Genomic DNA, 25155 nt, shown 5'->3' with positions numbered 1-25155 from the left:
TAGTTGAGCTATATTTTCAGGATTTCCGTATGAAATCGTTATATCTACTAACTTTGTGTTATTAACATGGGTGATAGTCTAACGATTTCCACTGTGGTAATCCGAACCGTCATATATTTTCAGTAGTTGTGTGGGTTTGTTTTACCCACCACTATGTTCCAAGTTGAAAAACAAAACGGGGAATGACTAGCAAGTGAGTGAATATTTGCTGTAACATTCTTATCAATGTTATGAGCTACTACTACTGATTTTATTCCTGTAAGTCACACGTTAAATCCTCTTTTGATTGAACCTTTTTTTCACATTCATTGAATGTTCTAAGTATATTTGCGTGAGGTTATTTTTTTCGATCCACATATCGTATCTTTGATAAAGCAGATGTCTCTTGAGGCTTCAGTCTACAAACTAATAGTTACCCTAGCCTTTATAAGTTGAAACACTTTCTTGCACTGACGGTGGATTTTGTCTTAACTTCAAATGTAACATTTATAAAATGTAACTGCAAAATTCATATTACTTAGAATATGAAGAATAAATCAAACTTAGTCAAGTCGAACGATTATTGATAGAAAATTAATATGTTAATTTAACATAACTGATTTTTCTTAATCTCGAATTCCTCACTTCTAATTATTATGTATCTTGGTCTCGTAGTTTTCTACGCTTTTCTTGAACTCTGTCTAAAAGTTTCAGGAAAAAAGTAAAAAAAGTTTACTTTGCACAAAGAGTTAGATATTAGGCAGAGTTTTTCATAATTCAGGCAGTGTTTTTCATAATTCAACTGCTGGATGTGTCAGAATTCTAAAAATAGTATTTATACTACTATTGGTAGGTATGTTATACACAAAAGAAGTAAAGAACCCATCGTGTTCTCTTTCAAATGATTAGGAAAAAAATCACGTAAAGTTTAAAGAGCTGTTTTTTTGTAAATCCTTTAGTTTTCCCATTAATATAATTTCAACACAGAAAATTACTTATTAAAGGTAAACAAATATTGATTTACTGTTGTAGTTAGAGATCTTAATTACCAAAGCCTTATATGACAGCAGCAACATTACGCTAGTAAATATTATAAATCCGAATTTTTACTAAACAAAAATATCGAAATATTTATGTAACAAACAAATAAAAAAATACGAAAGTTATGTAACAACTAGTCGTTTACATATTGTCAGAAATAGAACTTTCGCAAATCAACGGCATAACTATTAGTACACGAGATGTTTAATAGCAACTAGTTGATCGTAAAGTTCAAAATGTAAACGTTTTCTAATTAACGGTGGTAACATTAGCGTTTTGAAAGATCAAGCTAGAAACAGTCGATCGATGGAGTCTGAAATCTAAACTTTAAATTATGAACGACAGAAACGTTAATGTATACGAAGGTTAAAAAATAATTAATTAAAATGCCTAGTTCAAATTTTGAGCTTTTAACTATTAACAATAAAAATATTAATGTTTATAATGTTAGAAGATTGTGAAGGCCAAATCTAAACAGTAGCGTCCACAAAGGTTAAGTAACAACCAGTTCATCGTAAGGCTTAATTTTGGATTTTCAATCATGAAACTTAGAAAGTTTAGTGTTTACAAACCTTAAGAAACAAATAGTTGATTGTATTATGTTTATTAAAATTTTCAAACTGACGTCTTTTAATCAAGTGCAACCTTAGATTACACTAATAACTGTTTGAGGCATAAAATTACCTATAATGGACAACGAGTTCTTGCGTTTAAGGGAATTAAAATTTCAACTTTTAATAATAAAAAATAGACTCATAATAGGTTACACTACTATCTTTTTTCGTTTATTAAAATTAAATGTTTGTTCTAAACCTGAATGTTTACCGTTATTCTTTAAACAGTGAAAAATGATTATTAAAATTAAACAACACTGTTTTAATTCTAAAAGATTTTTCAATGATATATAAGTGCCGTTAGCAGTTACATGTTACTGTTCATTTTGTATCCGGGGGTTGGTGGGGTTGTAAATGTAATATTCCATTGCTATACTCTATGAATTAGATATATCGTTGATTGAGCGTATATAAACTTTTAAATCACATCCTATATACTTAAGAAAAGTGTAAATAGTTTAATCAAGTGTTTAACGTGCTCTGAATAAGTTTCTACAAACCTGGGTTTAAATCACACTGCGTACATAGACACGAAAATTAAAAACCGATTTACAATGTACTCTACGAGTAACAAAATACATTCCAGCCAGAGTAAAAGACATCGTTGAATTACAGGAATATAAACACGGAAACATAAAAATGCAATCTTAGGAACACAGTAATACATAGTTAAAAACGTAGGATATGTACGAGGTACGACATACAGGGCACTAGACATAACGAGGTATTAGTGCGCGATTACAAAAAAATAATAAGAGGTATATAAAGGTAATTCAGAACTAAACTATTTCAACTAACGTTTCAACGTTACAGGGATTAAGTAACGACCTAGTATCGTTGGTAACTACATTAGCAAAATCTGATTGTAGTGGACAACGCAAAAAATAAGGCTTTTCTAAGATATTAAGAGAAATCAAATTAAGTTTAGGTAACTGGATGTTTTTTAGTGTGCATGAGCTATACTTACACTGTTAAATGGTTTATATATTAAATTACTTATAATGGATAAAGCACTGGCGGAATCAAGGAAGGTTTAGCCTAAGCGTTCATTAAAAACAGTAGATTCATAAAAACAAAAACAAAACCTTTGCTATACGTATTTTCCAACTTCCCTGTAATTGTATATTTCTCCACAATGCTCGGGATTTCACGTGTTGCATTTCATATGTCTCTATATTACTACTCTCTCTCAGGTGTTCACCCACACGTGTCAAATGCGACGTTTCGCCTCTGCGTTACCAAAATTTTAGCTCTAGTGATACTTGACTGGTTCTGTTAAAAATAAAGAAAAAAATTAAAACGATATAATTAATAAAATATGTAGTTTACAGACAGAAAACAAACACAGTTAAACATTTAATTTACTGAAGTTTTATTAGTACATTCTTATCAGAACGTAAATATTATCACACAATGTTATTCGGATCAGCACAATCCAAATAAAAGAAGATTGTCAGTTTCACGCAATAACGTATTGTCCGTATAGTTTGGATTACTGTTTTCATTGTCAAATAGGGTAATAAAGGCCACATGAGAAGTGAATCTACTTGGACTGACCAATACTTCTCACGGTTTTGTTACTTTACCTTCGTTGTAGGCCCGCCCGGCACGGCCAGATGGTTAAGGTACTCGACTCGTAATCTGAGGATCGCGGGTTCGAATCCCAGTTACGCTAAATATGCTCGCCATTTCAACCTTGAGGGCGTTATAATGTGACGGTCAATCCCACTATACGTTGGTAAAAGAGTAACTTAATAGTTGGCGGTGGATGGTGATGATTAGCTGCCTTCCCTCTAGTCTTACACTGCAAAATTAGGGACGGCTAGCGCAGATGGCCCTCGTATAGTTTTGCGTGAAATTCAAAACAAACAAACAAACAAACAATTTGATACGTGAAATGATATTTGAAGTAGGTTGTTTTTCTGGTTTTTTTATTTTAAAAGAAAAATAAGATTTTCGAATACAAACAATCTATATAAAATAGTTGTACATAAATGGAATCAAGTAGTTTAATAACACTGTGTAAATATTTTCATAATAAATATTTACGCACATGAGCATATTTATTTGTGTATATAGCTGTGTATGTGGTGTGTGTATACAGTTTGTTTTTGCTTTTATTTCGCGCAAAGCTACACGTAGGCTATCTGCTCTAGCCGTCCCTAATTTAGCAGTTTAAGACTAGAGAGAAGGAAGCTAGTCATCAACACCCGCCGCCAACTCTTGTGCTACTCTTTTACCAACGAACAGTGGGATTGACCGTCACATTATAACACCCTCCAGGACTGAAAGGGCGAGCATATTTGGTGAGACGGAGAATCGAACCCGTGACCCTCAGATACCAGCTAAGCTCCCTACCCACCTGGCCATACCGAGCCATGTGTGTATACATACAAACAAATTTCTCGTCTTGATTTTTAAGAATATAAAATGTAAATCTTAGATATTAAAATAAATGTATTACAGTAGATCCGTTACATAATGCATTCACAACTTAAAGTATTGAAAATACTTTGTATCACTGCAGGGATTCGAAGCGAAATACAGAATTTAACCGAAAGGCTAGTTTATACTCTGGGTAAAAGAAATAGGTATTTACTGAATAGTGTTTACATAGGCTATTTTTACTTCAGTAAAATATTTAGAGCTAATAAAAGTATATAATAATATGCTTGGAATGTTTTCAGTTAAGTATTGGTTTGAGGGTTTTCTAATTTTTATTACATATTTTGAAAGTCTATCTCTTTATATTCCTTCGTTGTTCAGAAAGTAACCTGAACTAACATCTGTAACATGTTCAAAACGTAATTCACTGTAAATCCAAACTGTTGTGTGTTTTTTAAATTTGGTCTCTGACTGTCGCGTGATAAAAGAAATCGTCTTTGTTTATTATTATTACACGTGTTTTATAAAAAAAACACTGAACGAGATATATCAAAATCGAACGTATACATAAAAGGGATGACATTTCTGGTTAAATTTTCGTAGCAACATTAAGATAGAATATTTTAATTAATGATATAGAAAAACATCCATAGGTGTCATCACAGCTGCTTAGATGGAACCTCGTAACTGGTATATGTCAAACGAATCCTCCTAGTAAGCACAGTTTGACAGTTTTAACTACACGAACCTGAAATGCTGGGATGTACACGAGTAGTTCAGTGTTATTTACGTATCAGTAACACAAACTAGCTTCAAAAAAACATAAAGAAAACGCCTTTTTCTGTTGTTTAACGAGAGCACGAAATACGGTAATTTACATTCTGTATTGTTAAGTTATATATGCAACTTGCTGTATTAAAGTACGTGTACAAACAGTCTGCAAATTTGAAAACAACATTACCCGGAGGTAAAGTGAACATACAGTCTGCTGACAAGAAGTATACATACAGTTCTCAGAGTTGAAACAACCATACAGTCTGTTGAGTCGAACAGAACATTGTCTATGATGTTAAACTGTAATACAATAGTACGTAGAATAAGTAACGTTGAACTGCAGTCAAATCCTCCATGTTGAACTGTAGTTCTGTTTGCCTTGTTTAATTGTAGGTATCTACAGTCTAAAATATTTAGTTGAAGAAAACTGTAATCTGAAACGCTAAATTGTATATCAAATTATATTGTAAAGTAATACGTTTTAGATAGCTACAATGTGGACAACCAAGTTCTAATAACTTATATTAAAGTTCATACCGAAAAATATAAGAAAATTTCAAACAAAAAATGGGGGGGGAGTTTGAAATTTTTATAATGCTAATGATTATTTTGTATCTGATATTACGGTATTATTAATTGAAAATTACAAGTCGATAAACGTTTGTTCCAAATAAAAACTATTCTGTTCAATGCTTAAACTTTAAAAACAAACAATGCACAGTATTATCAAGCTCATACAACGAATATGTTTTATTGTTCCACATTCTTGTTGGAAACACGTTAACGAAACCCATGACTGATGTGGATAATTCATGAAGAATGCTATAGCAGGTCATTAAAAAGCAATTAAATGTATTAACAGTGATTTGCAATTACCTGAGTGTGTGTATATATATGGATAACATCATGTATTATTATATTGAAAATTACAGGAGAGAATACTTCAAAATCAAAAAAGAAAACAGTATTTCAGAAGTTATGATATTTTAATTAACACTAGAATATCGAATATATAAATGGGTAAAACGCCAATGTTTACCTCGTCGAATTTTAAACAAGTCGTCCTTGTTTCTCAGCCACATAACTATAATCAAAGAATAAGCAGGAGAAAATAAAGGGCTAAAATGAAAATAGAATTATAGAAGGTTTATGATATGAAAGAAGGTAACGATGCTAAGTGTCTAGTGGTTTGAACCATTAGCTGAAAGTTGTGAATTTAAGACTTATTCGTACCATGATGTTGTAAGAAAGACACTTTACCCTAGTTGTCTCAGTCTATTTAACTGTATCATGGGTGCCAGAGGGTGGCTTGGAATTAACCTGCGATGTACTGGAATCTCGTTCAGGAAACGTCTACCGTCGCTCATCTACTTGCACCAATCGGATTTCAACGCTAGTTTCTTTGTGCGTTCTAGGTATGGGATAGATTTGACTCTGACTTAACTATAATTTGAAAAAAATACAAATATCGCACTAATAAGGGTGATATTTAGAGGTATAAGTAGCCACTACTAAATTGCCAGTTAGAAACAACTGTATTATGTTATTTCATAAAATACCATCAGTCTGCGCTGTTGGTAAATGCTAAAGGAAGATATAATTTGTAAGAATACGTTGTTACAGATATTTGGTTTCAGTTGGATAGCACGTGTTTCAATATATACGTTATATTTGTATAATTGTATTGGCTTTTGGCACAAAACATTGACTATACTATATTAAATACTGTTAGAAAATAGGAAATTAAACTTTGATAAGAAACCTGAATTATACACACAGTTGCTAAACCCCAGATTCACCGTATCATGTATTTGAATTCTCGGTTTGTGAAAATTGTTAGTTCGTCTCCAGTATATACACTTTTTATAATTTACATTTGATTCTTATGAGCATATTGCCTCATCGAACACAAATATCGTGAGAAAGTTTTTATTTTAAAAGGTGTTGTGGATATTATAAAAAAAATACGATTTATATGCTGAAAACTGGTAAAGCATTAGAAATCAATAGGCCTAATATTTGTGATAAAAATTACGCAATTGCAAACTTTTCCGTTGCTTAAACCATAACATTATAAGGGTTGTACTGCATATGTGAATAGCATTTCTGAGAATTTTATATCTAATCGTTTAGCCTAACTAATGAGTTCCTCTTGGGCAGTGAAATGTGGAAAAACTGAAGTAGATTTGTAATGTCTGATTTCCAATCGTAATGGACATGTTAAGAAAAATGAAAAGGAAGAATATCTGCAGTTAAAGTGATTTGTTTCACAAATTATAGGCCTATGTGTATATTGTTAACAGTGGCGTTCTTATTTGAAGAGTCTACACCAAGAAAGCAAAAACCGACAATTAAAAAAATAATTATGGCCAGAAACAACACCTAGACATTGATCTATGCTGTGCTACTACAATGTGCAACGGCAAGATATCTTTAGCCACTTAAGTCTCAAGTGCAAACGTGAGAGTAATTTATTATTGATTGTTTTGACATGCATATTTTAGAAATGCCACAAACAGAATTCCTTTCTGATTATAGTCACTAATTAAATTTTTAATAATTATTATTTTTAATTGAAGTACCTAAAAATTGAATAAAATGGGAAGACTGAAATGAACTATTGTTTGTTTTATCAAAAATATGAATACCTTAAAACAGATAAATACTTACATCATTACATTTTATTTCGTAATAAGTATTGTAATGTAAATGGTTAATTAAATGATAATTGCTCTTGGTTATCGTGGTCATAATAAAATGTTTTGGTTCGAACGATTAGAAGCAGTGAAGTGAAAAACAAACCTCGCACTGTGAACTAAAATTTTTGGTGTAATTTTTAAGTAAAAATGTGTATATAAGTAAAACATCAATGAGTAATATTTATTACAAAATAATCACCAAGGTCAAGTAAAAGTTTATATTCGCTGGTGAATGTTGTATCTGTGATTTGAATTTTTTATTTATTTTCAACTATAACAAAATTGCTTTTAAGTCAAGCATTAATAATCTCAAAAGATATTTATTTTTTCTACACTCTTTCCAGATCTATTTATTTTTGTTTCTCTATCATGCTATCTGTAAAACAGCTTACAAATATGTTCTGTATTTGCTTTGGTTTAACGATTAACTTACTAGGACTTTGAATTCAAGGGTTCATGTTGCGCAACCCGTTGCTGTTGCAATGAAAATGCTCTGTGTCTGTTGGGTCCACAGGCGTGCTATGAAAGTGACTGTCAAATTGAATTATTCGGCCAGTTTGTTTGTTTTTGAATTTCGCGCAAAGCTACACGAGGGCTATTTGCACTAACCGTCCCTAATTTAGCAGTGCATGACTAGAGGGAAAGCAGCTAGTCATCACCAACTCTTGGGCTACTCTTTTACCAACGAATAGTGGGATTGACCATCACATTATAACGTCTTCACGGCTGAAAGGGCAAGTATGTTTGGTGCGACCGAGATTCGAACTCGCGACCCTCAGATTATGAGTCGAGTGCCTTAACCACGTGGCCATGCCATATAGTCACACAAGAGCTGAAAAAAAAGTGCTGTTAACTAGGTACGTTCCTTCTAGGTTATCAGTTCAAATTCAGTGATAGCTATGCCAGATAGTTTTATTTTCCCAATTAAGATTTCTTTGAGGATAAATAGAATATTCCTCGTGCAATGAAAATCATAATACTTATAAAAAAGGATCCAATAATTAATAAAAACTTCTTTTCCGCTTTATTTTTAAGCCACTTGGAAACTCCATATTTTGATATGATTTATTTTTAGTAGATAAAATTTACCTGCTTTAAATTATGAAGTGTAAAGAAAAAAGAATAATTGCTATTGATGTGAGGCACCCTCTAACGTTGAATTAGTGAAACAAGGCCGAATTGTAATGATTGTGATTTTATGGTTTAACACACCAAGGTTGTCTGTGCCAAGCAATTACCTTGTTTTTATTTAATATTAAAGAATAATCAAAGAATAAGAAAGAAAATAACTAGGAATTTATAGTGAAATGATATGTACTCATAGAAATGAAATAACTTGAAAAATCTATGGCCCGTAAACATTTTTAAAAAGTCAGTTTTGATAGTGCTATCGTTGCCAATAATGTTACCCAAGGTAAGAGATACCACAATTAAAAATATGTTTAAAATGGTACTTCGCTTGGTATTGTAACGATAGTACAAAAGCAGTATGTGGGCAGTGAAACCCAAGTGACACAATGCTCAAAACATTGGTGGATCATTTCATTCTAACAGAAAACAATGACTAACATAACTTTGTTTGTGAACACAACTTCTACCAGCTTATTCCCTTACAAACCAAACGAACAATAGGCGGTCGTAAGTTCATCTCTTAAAGCGTGTTTTGTCGTTTTTCACGTCACTTTGCTATCTGGCAAAGTCACTGGCATAAAACTTTGCTTTGAAAATAGGTTTTAAATACAAATGTCGACTAGTCAGAACATTGATGTTACTAGTAGAGGCTAAATTAGCTACGATGTCACGAAGCGATAGAGGAAGAATCCATCACAATAGGATGTTTGTTTGTTTGTTTGTTTTGAATTTCGCACAAAGCTACTTAAGGGCTAGCCGTCCCTAAGACTAGAGGGAAGGCAGCTAGTCATCACCACCAACCGCCAACTCTTAGGCTACTCTTTTACCAACGAATAGTGGGATTGACCGTCACATTATAACGCTCCCATGGCTGAAAGCATGTTTGGTGCGACCGGGATTCGAACCCACGATCCTCGGATTACGAGTCGAACGCCTTAACACACTTGACCATGCTGGGTCGATTCCAAAGGGAATTGACAGTGTTGACGCATTATCTTTCTTTTTCATACTTAACGGTGAAAATAGTAGGACTAGGGAACACAAGCATAAATTTTGGCAGGGTAAGAGTCATCTTCAACTAACATCGTTTTATTTTTCTAACAGTTCGCCTGTGAAATGGGTTATCTTCGGATGTTGTGGAAGTAATAAATTTAAGTGAGTTTAAGAGAAAGCTTGATAAGTATATTACTGATAAGGGCTAGTTTTAAATTTTTGAACTCATGGTCAACGTGATCTTTTCTACAACAATGAATACAAGTTAAAGTAGTTGTTCAAACCATTGAGACTGAAAAGACCTGAAACAAAACAATCCGATTAAAGTACCATTGAAAAACGTAAAATATACATATGAATTTATTTGGTATCCCCAGCTACTGCTGTGTAAGAAAACAATAAAATATACGTGTAATATTTTGGTAAAAAAATTCTACTTATCTGATACAGATGTCTCAATTTTTAAATTGTTAGCTTAATACGAATAAGGTTTCTAGAGACAAGTGGATATGAAAGTCTTCAGGAATTTTTTGTTTGCCTGAAGAATATTTACACTTTTTAATAATTGTCTTTCTAAATCGTCTTTTAATAAAATGTTTTTTTTATAAATGTTACATTTCAAACCGTGTTTTATTGACATTTTAAGATCTTGGTCTTTTCTACTGTATCTTTAAAGAGCAAAAAAAACAACACTTTATTGAGAAAGAATTTATTGAAAGCATTGTATAAAAATATATTACGTACGCATGAAATTCGGAAAACAGATTTTGTTGATTAAATGGTGTTATTTGTTGTATTGTAAACTATCACTAGGTGACACTGCAAAATCTATGATAAATAACACAGGTAAAATGAAAAATAAATTTGGAACTCTTTGTAAGTTTTTTATTTTTATTTTGTTTTACGTATTACGTGTGTTTATTTTGTTTTAATGAAAAAGATCGAGCTGTAAAAGTGAAAATTTTATATATACTATACTTTCACAACCTAAAATTTAGCTTGAGTTTTTTGGTGTCTGAATGGTGGGTTTCATAGTTTATAATGCAAAATTTCGAGGGTTTTTACCCATGGGATGAATACAACATCAATAACTCTGCAACTTAGCGCTCGAAGAAACAAATGTAACTTTTCTTTATACTGAATAATTTATAAAAAAAGAAATAAACTTTGGGCATTAGTATCATTGAAAAAACAGCAACAACCTTTGGACATTAGTATCAAGGGAAAAACAAGGACAAATTTTGGACAATAGTATCATTGAACAAACAATAACAAACTTGACGTTAGTATCAAGGGAAGAAAAGGAGGGCAGACTTTGGACATTAGTATCAAGGCAAAACCAACGACAAATTTTGGACAATAGTATCATTGAACAAATAACAATAAACTTTTGACATTAGTACTATTTATCTAAATTTAGTTTTTGTAAAAGTTTGTAAATACCAATAGTGGAATAAGTTCTAAGAACATTTGGTATATAATTTAGTTCACTACAATGCTTTTTTTATAACTACAAATTGCTTTGTTCGCGTTGTTGTCTCTCATTCAGAAATGGAAATTTGATTATACTCGAATGTTACTTCAGTGTTGATATTGGTATTTTATTAATGTTATGGATTTACAAGTGAAACAATAATGAAGTAGGAAATTCCGTTACGTCAACAATATCTTCGACTGTTTTCTCAACCCAACTAAGAACCACCCACTCCCTTCTTTTCTTTTAAGGAAGTCACGTAAGAGCTTGCACGTGCGTAAAAGCGGATAAAAGTGGACTTTTTCATCAGCAGCACAATGACTAATACGTAACAAAAGAAAGCTCCTTATTTGCTAAATAAATTGAGAAAACATTTTCTATTTACATAATATGTGTAATACAGTACGATACACAAATAATACAACTAATACATTTTGAAGAAATAACTGAGAAAATAAGAATATATTAAACAAAAAAACCCTTTGAAAATAATTCAAATAAAACATATAAGCAACAAGAAGCAAGTATAAAAACAGAAACAAACCGTATAAAAATACTAAGTGGCTTAACCTTTTAAGTTCGTGGAACTCTTTCTGCATAAGTGAAGTCTTTTAAGAACCTGGCCTAATCTGAAAGTAGTCTAGGTACATAACAAACTGAAGTGAATGGATCTCATCAAAACACCAGAGACTGCACTATGCGTTTTGAATTAGATATACGTAAAGTACCGTGTTCTCAATAGTCCTTCCATATCCCTTAGCAGAAAAAAATATCTGGGTCGAGCATGGGGAAAAAAATATATGTAAAAACACGACGTAGCAATAAAGTAATTTTAGTTTTTTTTTTTTAAAGAAGTGAAAAAGTAAGAAAATAGTAATTCATCAGACTTTAATTAAAGTCTGATAAAACATTGTCACGATTGTTTTTCGACTGAGTTCCTGATAAGGTATTTGCATATGTATGTAAGCGTGAGTACGTTATTACTTTATAAACGATCTTGAATGTGCAAATCAGCAAGTCATTTGACAGCAACGCGACATAAATTAGCGGTGGAACGGTTTGTATCAAAACTACATTTTGACATTGCTTAGTTTGGCGTTTGATATCATTGAAACAAGTGATTGTGTTTAGGAAGGACATCTAACAGTCTTTTCTAATGCAAAAAGTTTACACACTCAGATTATAAAAATGTCTTCAGATCGGGAATTTGGATTTTCAAGACGGGGATATCCCTTGTAATTAGTGGTACTTGAAAACAAAGAAATATGGATCAGCTTAGGTACTAAGGCCATCATGAAACAGATCTGTGGCAATGTGCACATCAGCCGTTGTAAGCTAAGTTTAGAGTCTTGTACAGTAAAAACCTGTTTAAGGCGGAACCGCATGGGACCCGAGTAAAATTTCCAGCTTAAGCAGGTTTTCCGGCTTAGACAGTGAACGTGCATTTCCTTAATTATATATAATTTTTGGACGGAACGTCATACTTGCTTGACTCAAGGGAAGTGAGACGTTTGTGAATAAAGTTATTATACCGTGTATGTTATATTTATTAGAATAAGAACAAAAATAGACATTCAAAATATACATAAGTACACAAAATCTTAATCAAATTTATTTGAAAAAGTGTTCAATTTCAACTGTTTCGTTTTTTTTTATGGGCTTTCTCATGCGATTAAGAGAGAACACCAATTCTACGGCCTTTTCATGAAGTTCATTTTCCCCTTCAGTTTTGCGTACAATTTGATAGCGTTAATATAACTTAACACTTGTGATGATGTAGAAATTTTTATTTACTCACTATCTTTTCCATTTTGTTCATCTTCTGAATCTCTCACATTGTTACCATCTTGCGATTCTATTATAGATTTTAAATCAATTTCTGTTAAAACATTCTTGTCAACGTTCACAGAATCATCTGCATCAATCTTCTCAGTCAGAGTTTAGACTTCACTAGAATCGTCATAACAAACAACTTCTCCACAATCTCTGGCATTATTAAGAATAAATTTACAGTTTCGAAAGCACTTTTTACGCATTTGATTGAATGACTTAAAAATGCAACTGCATCTAGCACGTCAGTTTTCATGGTCATTTCAGATGCTCTTGTACAGTCGTCCATGTTTGTAATAATATGCTGAAGCATTAATTTTCTGTATTTCAATTTTATACACTGTATAATTCCATTATCTAGTGGCTGTAGAACTGATGTTGTACATGGAGGTAGTAAGACTAAACGAACATTTGAAAGTTGGAATTTTGGGTAACAAGTCGCATTATCTAGGAAAAGTAGAATATTCTTACATTCGTTGGTTTAGTTTGTTAAAAAATTCCTCGAATATAGCACTTGTCATTCACGCTTTATTATTCGCTTTCCATTCCACAGGAAGTTGATTCTTCCTTAAATTTTTGGAACAGCGCGGATTTTCACTTTCACCTATTGCTCATGGTTTCTCTAGTTTTTCATCAGCAAATGCGACCAAAAGTACAGTCAATCGTTCTTTCAAGTGGTGACCTCCGGAATAATGACGGCAGAAAAAAGAACACAATATATTTAACCAATACTTAATGTAACAAAATGTCCAAAAATTTATTAATATTTAATGAAATTATTAATTAAATAAGGAATTAATATTTGATAAAAATATTTTTCCGCCTTACTCAGGTTCTAATCTTACTTGTAGACAGATGAGGTAGGTGAAAGATAGTTCTTCGTACTCATTACGCAGGTTCCGCCATATAGAGGGCCTTTTATAAGATAAATTTTAAGATAATGCTGCAAAATGTTGATATTTCCGGCTTGTACAGGTTTCCGTTCTATGCAGTTTCCGGCTTTGATAGATTTTACTGTAATAGGTTAGAATCCAAGAGTACAATATCCAATAGGAAACGTTTCTCATGTGTGTCAGGTATCAGTACGTAACATAATTAAAAAAGGATGCCTGTATAGAAAAGCAACACAATTCACGTATACATAAGCAGATTCCACGATATATCTATTAAATTACTGCATATATTAAGCAGCTGAAGAATGAAATGGGTATTTACGATATCCCGTACAAAGATATATCGGCCAATTTGGAAATTTGTGTCATCTGATTGTTAAAAATGGGGAATAGATTATGGAAAGGAGGCAGGGAGGATTAATGTGCTTTGAACCGCTCGTTTGTTTGTTTTAATTTCGCGCAAATAAATACACATATATTTTTCAAAATGTACAAACATATAATACACTCCTTGTATAAATTAAGTATATCAAAAATGCTAAAAAAATAAGTGTTGTTTTCATGAAATCTAAATTACAAAAAAGACATTTCTTCCTATGTGAGGTTGTTTAAACTTCTATGTTTAACAACGTTGTAGTATCAAGAAACTTTGCTGTTAATGTTTTAACAGTGCTAGAGCGAAAACCATATTGGTATTTCAGTAAGTAATAAGACATGATTTGGTCCCGTGAGTGAGTGCCCTGGGTTCCAATCTCTATAATATTATAAAATATTCCTCACAATTTACATTACGGATGTGTTATACCTAAGGCAGTCACTCCCTTCAAGTAGATGTACGTTTCACGTCTAAAGGTATCATTTAGAATAAGGGAAATCATGTAGATAAATAATCCAAAATAAAATACATACATTACATGAAGCTTGAAACGTTTTTTTTTTATTTGTGGTAAATACTGGCCATGCTGGATCTTGAATTCGTTACAAACCTAGTTCCGTGAACAATATTTTGTTTTACACGTTGGCTGCGGAGTTCTTACATCTTTAGTCGCTGTTTTCATTTACCCTTCAAGTTTTAAGTTTATGATAACTTTTAAATTTTATTGTTACTGTACTTATCTCAATCGAATATATTGGAGAGATGTACCGTCTAAACTGTGTTAAGCGTGTTTTATTTTCATAATGTTTATATTAATTGATGTACATGCACACGATAGAAGTATCGTTTACACGTGTCTTATGAGGTTTCGTAATACCTTCACATGTGCATTTTGAGCTTCAATGGAGTTATTTTCGCTATTAATCTTGTTGAGTAACTTAGTGCGGTTCGAAAGTATTCAGAGACTAATTACGTCTCATGCAATGTAGGTCTGTCGTGACCAAGTGGTTAAGGCACTCGACTCGTAATCTGAGAATCGCGCATTCGAATCTCTATTGCACCAAACATATTCGTCGTTTCAGCCGTGGAGGTGTTATAATGTGACATTCAATCCCATTATTCATTGATAAAAGAGTAGCCCAAGAATTACACTGCTAAATTAGGGACGGTTAGCGCAGACAGCTTTCGTGTAGCTTTGCGCGAAATTAAAAAACAAACAAAAGTGAGAAACATGTTGCCTGATTTTGGGCCCAAAAATCTCATAACTTTGTTAAATCTACGGAATTACAATGCTAAAATCAGGGGTTCGATTCCCCTCTGTGATCTCACCAGATAGTCTGATGTGGCTTTGCGATAAAAACAACAACACAAACACACACACTACATGTCTTGTTAATAACTAGGTGACCTCCCATGGGATGTTCATGCGCAACTTTTAATATTTTAGAAGGATATGCTTTTGGAACAACAATTTAATAGATTACAGCCCCGTCCTCTGAAGTTGGTACATTTGGTGATCTCTATTTTCTCATAACACCCCATTTTTGTAAAATTAAACTTTTGGAACTTTCTCCAGTTCATCTTTGTAGTGCATATTTAAATAGTGAAAACATCTGTGGATCCTTTCATCGTTCATGGATCTGTTTACTTTTAACAAACTGAACTTCACAAGATGAACCAGATCCCTCACATCTATTACTTTGAGCAAAATTAAAAAACAAAGAAACGAACTGTTAAGAAATTTCCAAAATTTTTATTTTCTATGTAATTCATTTTAAAACATGATGAATATGATATCCAAGTAAAATCTAAGTAAACAGATTTCAGTTGTGTTTACTTTAACCAGTTTCTCTGTTGTCATGAAAGCGCTTTTGTACTACACTACATTGGTCTACGTTACGTAACAAAACTTGCGCAATATAATCGTAAATAAAGCATACAGTTATTTTTGAACAACCCTACAGATTTTGAATAAATTTTGACTATAGTATGCTTTTATTATCACTTTCATTGTTCTTGTGAATCACGCCCAAATCTTCATTAAATAGTTTCCTTCTGTAGAATTAACATGTTAAGTTTTAATAACGTTGTAAAACTTACAATAGTTGATGTTGGTGTGTTAATATTGCGACAGCAAATGGAATATTGGTATTTTAGTAATTCATGGGACGCGAATTGACCCTGTGGTAGAGGTCTTAATTTTGGAAATAACGAGCTTGGTTCGAATCCTGGCCACACCACAAAATGTTCCCTTCAATTTATACTGCGGAAAAGTTATAAGCAGTTCTTTAGCCTCGTTTGTGGGTGTTAAGGTACTGCCCACTGGCTGGTTTCCCAGTGTTCAGTCGCTTAAAATGAGGGTCAGCAACAGATAGTCTTAGAAGCTTTATCATTAATACAAAATACGATTAAGCAACCAATATTTAAAACTCCGCTGTTATTACTTCAGAAACAATAACTAGACATTACAAACCTCTTAGTTTTGCTCTTTACATTTTCAATGAGATTATTTTTACATTCTTTTAAGTCAAGCGTTGCTTAACGGTTAGCTCGCTCGCATTGCGAATGGAGGATTTATAGTTCTATACTCTTTCTACAAAACACGCGCCTCAAACTATGAGGCCGTAGATGTGGCATAAGAGTAATAGTAAACTCTTGGGCTACTTTTTTACCAACGAATAGTGGAATTGGCCGTCACATTATAACGCCCTCATGACTGAAAGGGCGAGCATGTTTGGTGCGACGGGGATTCGAACCCGCGATCATCATATTACAAGTAGAACGCCTAAACTCACCTGGCCATGCCGGGCCGTGTCTTAGACGTGTGATAATCAAGTAGCAGCACTCAATATCCAATAGATACCTTTCAATGAAATTCTGCTCAATAGTTCAGAAATAATAGTTCATACGATTTATTCAATCATTTGTTGTTTGACCCAAGGACTGACCAAGCTGTGCACTAATTAAATGGTAATTATACGGTGTACATTGTACCTCACTATACTACCCAATATCTTAGAAACAATGAGCTTCAATACATGATCAACCATTGTTCAAACTATTTACATATTAGGAATTTCATTCAACTATTAATCCAAACTGTATCGTTTGAGAGGATGTTAGCAAAATCTTGACTGATTATTGTAGGTTCTTTCGCCTCTAACTTTAGTGTTTCCTTAACTGGGTCATTACAGACAGCAGTTAGAAAAAGTATTCAGCTCTTTCATAATTATTGATGTAACATGAGATGACATACTTCTATATATTCGACTTTCCTTTGGTTCTTAGACAAAACAATGCATGATAGGTTCATTTACAGCTTATTGGCATGTTCCATGAGTTCTCTCTTGTCTAACATCTTTTGTAACTCACATGTCAATAGAACAATCTATCCAGTTGGATCTGAGCTGCTTCTGCGTTACTGGAGCATATACCCGAAACACATTCAATCTCCACACTACTACATGTGTTCTTCACTACATTATCGTACATCTTCTTCTAACATGTTTTGTTTTCTAGTTTTCCTAGTTTCCTAGTTTTTCCTAGGCTGTTCTGTAAATTTCTTTGTTCAGTGCGTTATACATTTTGTCATGAGATTTTCTAACTAGCTCATATTAAATCAGTTCTTTTACTTTTTGTTGTCTTTTGGTACAGTATGTGAGTATATTAATTTTTTAAAAGTCCAGAAGTCTAGGAGAAGACTTCTTCTAGATTCTACTACTTTCTTACTAACAATCTTTTAAGTGACTAACTCTTCTTTTTGGTCGTGAATATTTCTACTTATTACAAATGTTATTCTTAAGACAGAAGGATGCATTTAAGGCCGATAATGAAAACGTTCAAGTCACAGACAATACACGCGTCAGAAGTAACAAAATCTTTATAAATGCATACTGTGATCATAAGTTCATCTTTCTTACCTATCCTGAGGTATCTTCAGATAAAACAGATTTTCCACAGTAGTAACTAAGATAGATTTGCTGTATAATGGGAGATTTGTACAAGAAAATAGTGTGAAGTGGTTGTGAATGTGCAGATGAAGACTGGACACATGTAAAGACACAATGAAGACAACAATTACTTTCAACACAAAACATTTGTGTGACTTGTGTAACTACGAAGAAAGAATCACATTTACAAAAGAGATATTCTGTATTTTCTGTAAACCTGAATAACTTTAACTGTGCAATTCTGTTCTGTTTTCTTGCTTGGGAAAATACCACGTTATCACAATTTCTTATGATGGTTAGTGGTAATCACATGGATGGTCATTTTCATTAGAAAATTAGACTAGTTGTTACATTTAGACTTCACTTGACCTACAAAGGGAAAAAAAACCCTGAAAAACTGCTTTCTATGCGTTTTCATACACTAAGTATAAATACACAGCTATCTTCCTGATGGGAAGAGAAGTTGGTACCTCTGATGAGTGACATAGAACAATAAATAGCTGGAGTTTAAAAAAACCTTAATGACTTTCTTCACTAACATGATAGGTTAAAATTGCACATACACCTGCATAATTGGAAATTATGGAAAACCTATGTTAATATGAGGAGGTAACAAACACATGATATACCACAGTGTTATACATGAAGATGCTGGAGATGGTATACACAATGATCATAAGCTAACTTATTTTAGGTGCTAAGATAACTAAGTACAACTAATTTAATGTTTTTAGTTTTCTAATGTGGCAAAAAAATGCCACTAATTCATCCAAGTAATTTTGTATTTTAATTATTCTGCATAATAAGATCATTATGTATTCTAATAAGAAACTTGTGGAAAAAATATTAATTACGGTAAACTGAATTTTTACGTGTCTGAATTATGAAATTAGGCTAGTTATGTATTTAAAGTATGTTTTGGTTTGGTTTGTTTTGAATTTCCGCAAAGCTACACGAGAGCTATCTGTGCTATCAGTCCCTAATTTAGCAGTGTAAGACTAGAGGGAGGCAGCTAGTCATCACCACCCACCGCCAACTCTTGGGCTACTCTTTTACCAACGAATAGTGGGATTGACCGTTCTTTTAACGCCTCCACGGCTGAAAGGGCGAGCATGTTTGGTGTAACAGTGATTTGAACCCGTGATCCTCGAGTTATGAGTCGAGTGCCTTAACCATCTGGCCGTGCCAGGCCTTCAAAATATGTAAAATACAAAATGAGTAGAAAATTACAATCAACTGACTTGTTCATGAAGACTTTAGACACTCATGCTTTTGTTTCAGATTTCAAAGATATCTACATGAAAAGAAAATATAGAATGGTGAGAATCAACCTATATATTAACGGTTTATATATTTAGATATACTCGAGTCTGTTTGTCGGTCAATTACAAAAAGGAAGAAAAGTTTAGTGTTTCTAAATAATCTATTCTTATAAACCTGAAGGAATTCTGAAGCGGAATTCTCAAGAAGTATCATTGAAGATAACACTTGACAATACAGAGCCCATCACGGCCCAACGATTAGCATGCAGGTTTGTGGAGCTGAGGTTCGATAACTTGGGTCATGTGACCATCCAGCACAAAATAAAAAAACAATCAAGCCGTGCATTTTGGGAAAATAAGTGTATCATAAGCGTGACAATCACATTCAATTATACAGTTTGACAGGAATGTCACAAGAGGTGGCTGTGAGTGGTGTTGACTAGTTGTCTTTCCTCTGGTATATTATTTAAAATTAGGGCTGACTAAGTTACATAATTCTGTTATAACTTTTCTCAAAAAAAATGAAAGAAGTGAAAGTTTGTCAGCATCAATAAGTTTGAAAACTTTGGTGAATAAGAAATTCGTATTTCTGTTAAAATACAAAAAGTACATAGCATCCACTGTGGTAAGTAAAAAGTTTTGGTTTTAGAAAGTGATACATAGGCAGCAGTCACTTCTAAACCACTAATGGAGAACTCTCACTGTAAACATTTTATAGCAGTCTAGACGTACAATATTCATATTTTATTGTCTTCGCACACCTTATAGATGTTTACAGTAGTCTTACTTATCGTCTTAATGCACCTTATAGATGTTTACGGTAGCCTTGTTTATTGCCTTAATACACTTTAAAGATGTTTACAGTAGTTTCATTTCATTGTCTTCATATAACTTATAGATGTTTACACTCGTCGTGTTTCATTGTCCTCACAAACCTTACCGATATTTACACTCATCTTATTTTGTTGTCGTTATACACACACCTGACAGATATTTACACTGGTCGTGTTTCATTGTCCTCACAAACCTTACCGATATTTACACTCATCTTATTTTGTTGTCGTTATACACACACCTGACAGATATTTACACTGGTCGTGTTTCATTGTCCTTACAAACCTTACAGATGTTTACACTCGTCTTCTTTTGTTGTCTTTATACACACACCTGACAGATATTTACACTGGTCGTGTTTCATTGTCCTCACAAACCTTACCGATATTTACACTCATCTTATTTTGTTGTCGTTATACACACACCTGACAGATATTTACACTGGTCGTGTTTCATTGTCCTCACAAACCTTACCGATATTTACACTCATCTTATTTTGTTGTCGTTATACACACACCTGACAGATATTTACACTGGTCGTGTTTCATTGTCCTCACAAACCTTACCGATATTTACACTCATCTTATTTTGTTGTCGTTATACACACACCTGACAGATATTTACACTGGTCGTGTTTCATTGTCCTCACAAACCTTACAGATGTTTACACTCGTCTTATTTTGTTGTCTTTATACACACACCTGACAGATATTTACACTGGTCGTGTTTCATTGTCCTCACAAACCTTACAGATGTTTACACTCGTCTTATTTTGTTGTCGTTATACACACACCTTATAGATATTTACACTGGTCGTGTTTCATTGTCCTACAAACCTTACAGATGTTTACAAGTGTTCTTTTGTTTTCTGTATACACACACCTGACAGATATTTACACTGGTCGTGTTTCATTGTCCTACACAAACCTTACAGATGTAGTATGTTTATTTTGTTGTCTTTAGACACACACCTGACAGATATTTACACTGGTCGTGTTTCATTGTCCTCACAAACCTTACAGATGTTTACACTTGTTGTTTTTTTTTGTCTTCACACACCTTATAGATGTTAACACTCGTCTTATTTCGTTGTCTTTACACATTTTATAAGTGTTCAGTTTTCTGTATATCGTCTTGTCGTTTTATTTGTAACATTTACACACGTATAAAAGTAGTATGTTTCTACACTCATTTTGCCAACCAGCTGTACTAAATACTTGTTTGTATCTGTACCTACCCTGTTGCCAACCAGCTGTACTAAATACTTGTTTGTATCTGTACCTACCCTGTTGCCAACCAGCTGTACTAAATACTTGTTTGTATCTGTACCTACCCTGTTGCCAACCAGCTGTACTAAATACTTGTTTGTATCTGTACCTACCCTGTTGCCAACCAGATGTACTAAATACTTGTTTGTATCTGTACCTACCCTGTTATTTTTTATACCAAATACTTGTTTTAAAATTGTCTGAACACGTAAAAGTCTTAAAAACGGTTTTCGATAACCATGGTGTGTACAGCACAGATAACCTGTTGTGTAACTTTGCGTTTCACAACAAATAAATTTGTTTTGATCATAAGTCATCCTGAGATATCAAATAGTTGTGTGAATCTAAAGTCATATTACAATTTTATTTACCAACTACTTGTTTGAATCTATACTCGTCTGTGTAACTTGTTAAGACTTTTGGCAGGCACTTCTGTGTTCTATATGGTGCAATTAATATTTGTCTAGAACTACAATGTTGTTTTTATCAGAATCCAGTGCAACTGTGAATCATTCTACGGTTCATAACCATAATTCCTCACAATGTCATATCTCCTTTATTTGGCGTAGTTTTTATCGTTTAAATTAGTTTCTGTTATAAGCATTATTTACTTAAGTGCTCTGGATTAGCGATTATTCTCAACTGAAACTTTGTTCCAACATTACTAGTTTTATTTGATGGCGTCTTGTCTTCTAAGACCAAATAAATTGTTCAAGAAACTTACAGTTAACATTTTAAATAAAGCTTTGAATCGGACTTTTTCAGATCAATATTTTTTTATATATTTCACTTTGACGTGAATATAATATATTTCACTTTGACGTCAATTTAACTCTCCGAACACTGCATTGAAGGTTTCAAAGATCCAAAATTATCTACGCTAAGAGCTTCTGAAAACAGGAGTATTATTCAAATGGTTTAATCAATAATGGGAACATGGAAAAAACAGATACGTGATAGCGTCGTTTCCGACAATTTTAATTGTTTAACAGAGATTAGTCTCAAGGAGTTTGCACTGTGATAATTTTTTATAGAATACCCATAAACTCTGCATCTGTTATACCTGTGTTCCTCTTTGTTTTTTGTAATATTTTCCCATTATTCTTAACAAGTATCTTGTTTAACAGTGTACCGATTCCCCTAAATAGTGCACAAGTAATTAAGATAAGATTTAAAAGACTTATTAAGGCCCCTCCTTCTGGCTTATATCATTAAAATCGAGTTTCCATACCAACGATGGACAAAGCACAGATAGCCCATTGTGTAACTGTGTGCTTGACATCAAACAAACAAACCAAGTCTAGTTTGAAAAGCAAGTTTCCGTTATTTTACTGAATATTCACGCAAAAATTAGGTACTTATTTTGTCTTCCTAATACAAAGTTTAGTTTAAAATATTATTCATCGTACTTGTTTTGAACAGCCGGGTTGTGGTTAAAAATATTTCGTTTTAGTTTTATTCTATGGGCATTTCATGAAGAAACGTGAAAATAAAACTGAATAGCACCACGAATTTTAATCAAACGAATAAAATCAAGATTTTATCTCGAAGTTCAGAAACCTGAAGTTCATGTGAAAATTTGAGTGCACTTGCATTGTTGCTAGAAACTGGATGTTACTTCATTTTTCAATGGATTAAAAATAATATATTTTATACAAATGGAAGGCCTAACATATTAGATAACCAACGGGTAAAATTTTCTTGCGGAGTGGTTATGAAAAGTTCTGCAATGAACAACTGAGATCAGAAGCCACAGGCGCCAAAACTGTAACCAGACTTGAAATATTTACATAATAAAGTCACTTTAAATATTAATGCCTTGTGAGTTTAGCTCACAAACGTTTATTGTAAAATGCCTAACACACACTCTGTTGTTTAAAATCGCAAAATGTTAACATCCTTACTTTAAGTTTTGGAACAAGTATGTGTGCGTGTATGCATAAACACACAGACACGCACATTTCCGACTGCAAATAATTTTGGCGTCATTATTCGTATGAATCTTTTCATTTAGGTTGACCTTAATGACGACTGAAATGCCAACATGAAGTGAAACGCTTTCTTATCTTTCTCTCCCAGCCAATGAAATGACCTACAGGCCATTAGTAATTTGAGCAGTCATCCTCTCATAAGTGATAGCAGCTATCAAAATTGGTAAAGATAAATGACAATGTCGGTTTGAGCTCCCACATCTGCCCTTCTTTCCCCTCTCTATGTAGTTTGTGAGGCTATGGATTAGAGGTTACTTCTGGTGGTGTATCCATACTGCTGTGGTAGTACTTTTCTCTTTTTTTTACAATACTTCAAAGTCAGTACCGTACTGTAAACGTTCCCATGTCAGTTTTTTATCTCTTCCTTGTCGATCCTATGCTTAACTGTTTTGGTTATATTAAAGTAGGCTTAATTGTTTTGGTTATGTTAAATATGCTTTACTGCTTTGGTTGTGTTAAAATATGCTTAACTGTTTTGGTTATGTTAAAATATGCTTAACTGTTTTAGTTGTGTTAAAGTGTTACGTCAATAACAACACTTGTTGGCACAGTAAGTCCCTAGGCAAGCATAGGGAAAAATAAACATTCTCTAATAATTAATTAAAAATCGATAGAAACGCTTCAAACTATTATTCAGTAAGTGCCCACAATAACAAGTATTGTATTAAACATGAAACACAAATTACAAAATCACATTTTCACATATGTTTGTTTCGTCATGCACATTTTTTTCTCGAAAAGGGAGAAAAATCTAAATAAATAAAAATATAATGGTGGGGAAGGGGTAGTTTAATTACCCAGGCCTGTGAATTTAAACTTCATAAAAGTGGTTTTGGTTTTGATAACAGATTTTTCATAATTCAGTTTCACAGATTTCGAAAATAATATTCTTCTTTTTTTCCTGTCATGTAATGATTTTTTTCTTATAAATCAGTAAGAAAAAATCTTACTTAGATCAAATTATTAATTCGTTTACCATAATGGGCATTTTTTGTTATATTTATTAACAAAAATACAAACAAACTGAAGAAAAGTGAAGAACACTGATCTCATTATCATTCATCATAATTTCTCAAACGACATCTGTGTCTTTTAATTTCAAATATACGTGTTATTTTATGTATTGCGTGATGAAGTCTTGTGAGAACTCTGTACGTGATGGAGAGGGATGGATATCATTTTCTGCTTCAGCGTGTAGGAATTAATGTAGAAATTGGGAAAACTTGCCTTTGGTGTATTTCGTTCCGACACATGTGGTTACGTAATTGCCTTTCATTGGGATGACGTGGAAACCGATAAGAAGCTTACCAAAATATCTTCCTCCAGCATTGTTTTATATTTGTTATCTGTACTCTGCTACAGTTATCGAAACCTGGTTCCTAGCGTTGTAAGTCTGCAGACATATAGCTGTGCCAATTTTTACTAGCCTTCGAAAACTCGTAGTGAGCCAATTAATTTAAAAGCAGTTATGTAATGAGTCACGCGGAAGTAAACTTGTATTGTAAACGTTCAAAACTTATGTTTACTTGATAACTTAAGAGTTAATGTTACAAATCAGATCTGAAAAAGACTTATAATTCGTTGTTCATTGTACAGGGTGTTCGAAAAGTCACTGTGCAGTTTTGTAAGCAGCGATAACAGCATTCATTCAGTCTATTTCA

At 33.0% G+C, this 25155-nt stretch overlaps 1 protein-coding gene across 5 annotated transcripts in view; it reads left to right on the top strand.

Annotated features, from left to right (window-relative positions):
* Positions 1-25155, top strand: part of LOC143226319 (tumor protein p53-inducible protein 11-like) — a 304810-nt gene that overhangs the window by 26926 nt on the left and 252729 nt on the right. The window lies entirely within an intron of this gene.

Source organism: Tachypleus tridentatus, chromosome 9, assembly GCF_004210375.1.
Source record: "Tachypleus tridentatus isolate NWPU-2018 chromosome 9, ASM421037v1, whole genome shotgun sequence".
In the NCBI taxonomy this organism is placed as follows: domain Eukaryota; kingdom Metazoa; phylum Arthropoda; class Merostomata; order Xiphosura; family Limulidae; genus Tachypleus; species Tachypleus tridentatus.
The sequence above is the reverse complement of the archived record's forward strand: the minus strand, read 5'-3'. Positions and strand labels throughout refer to the sequence as shown.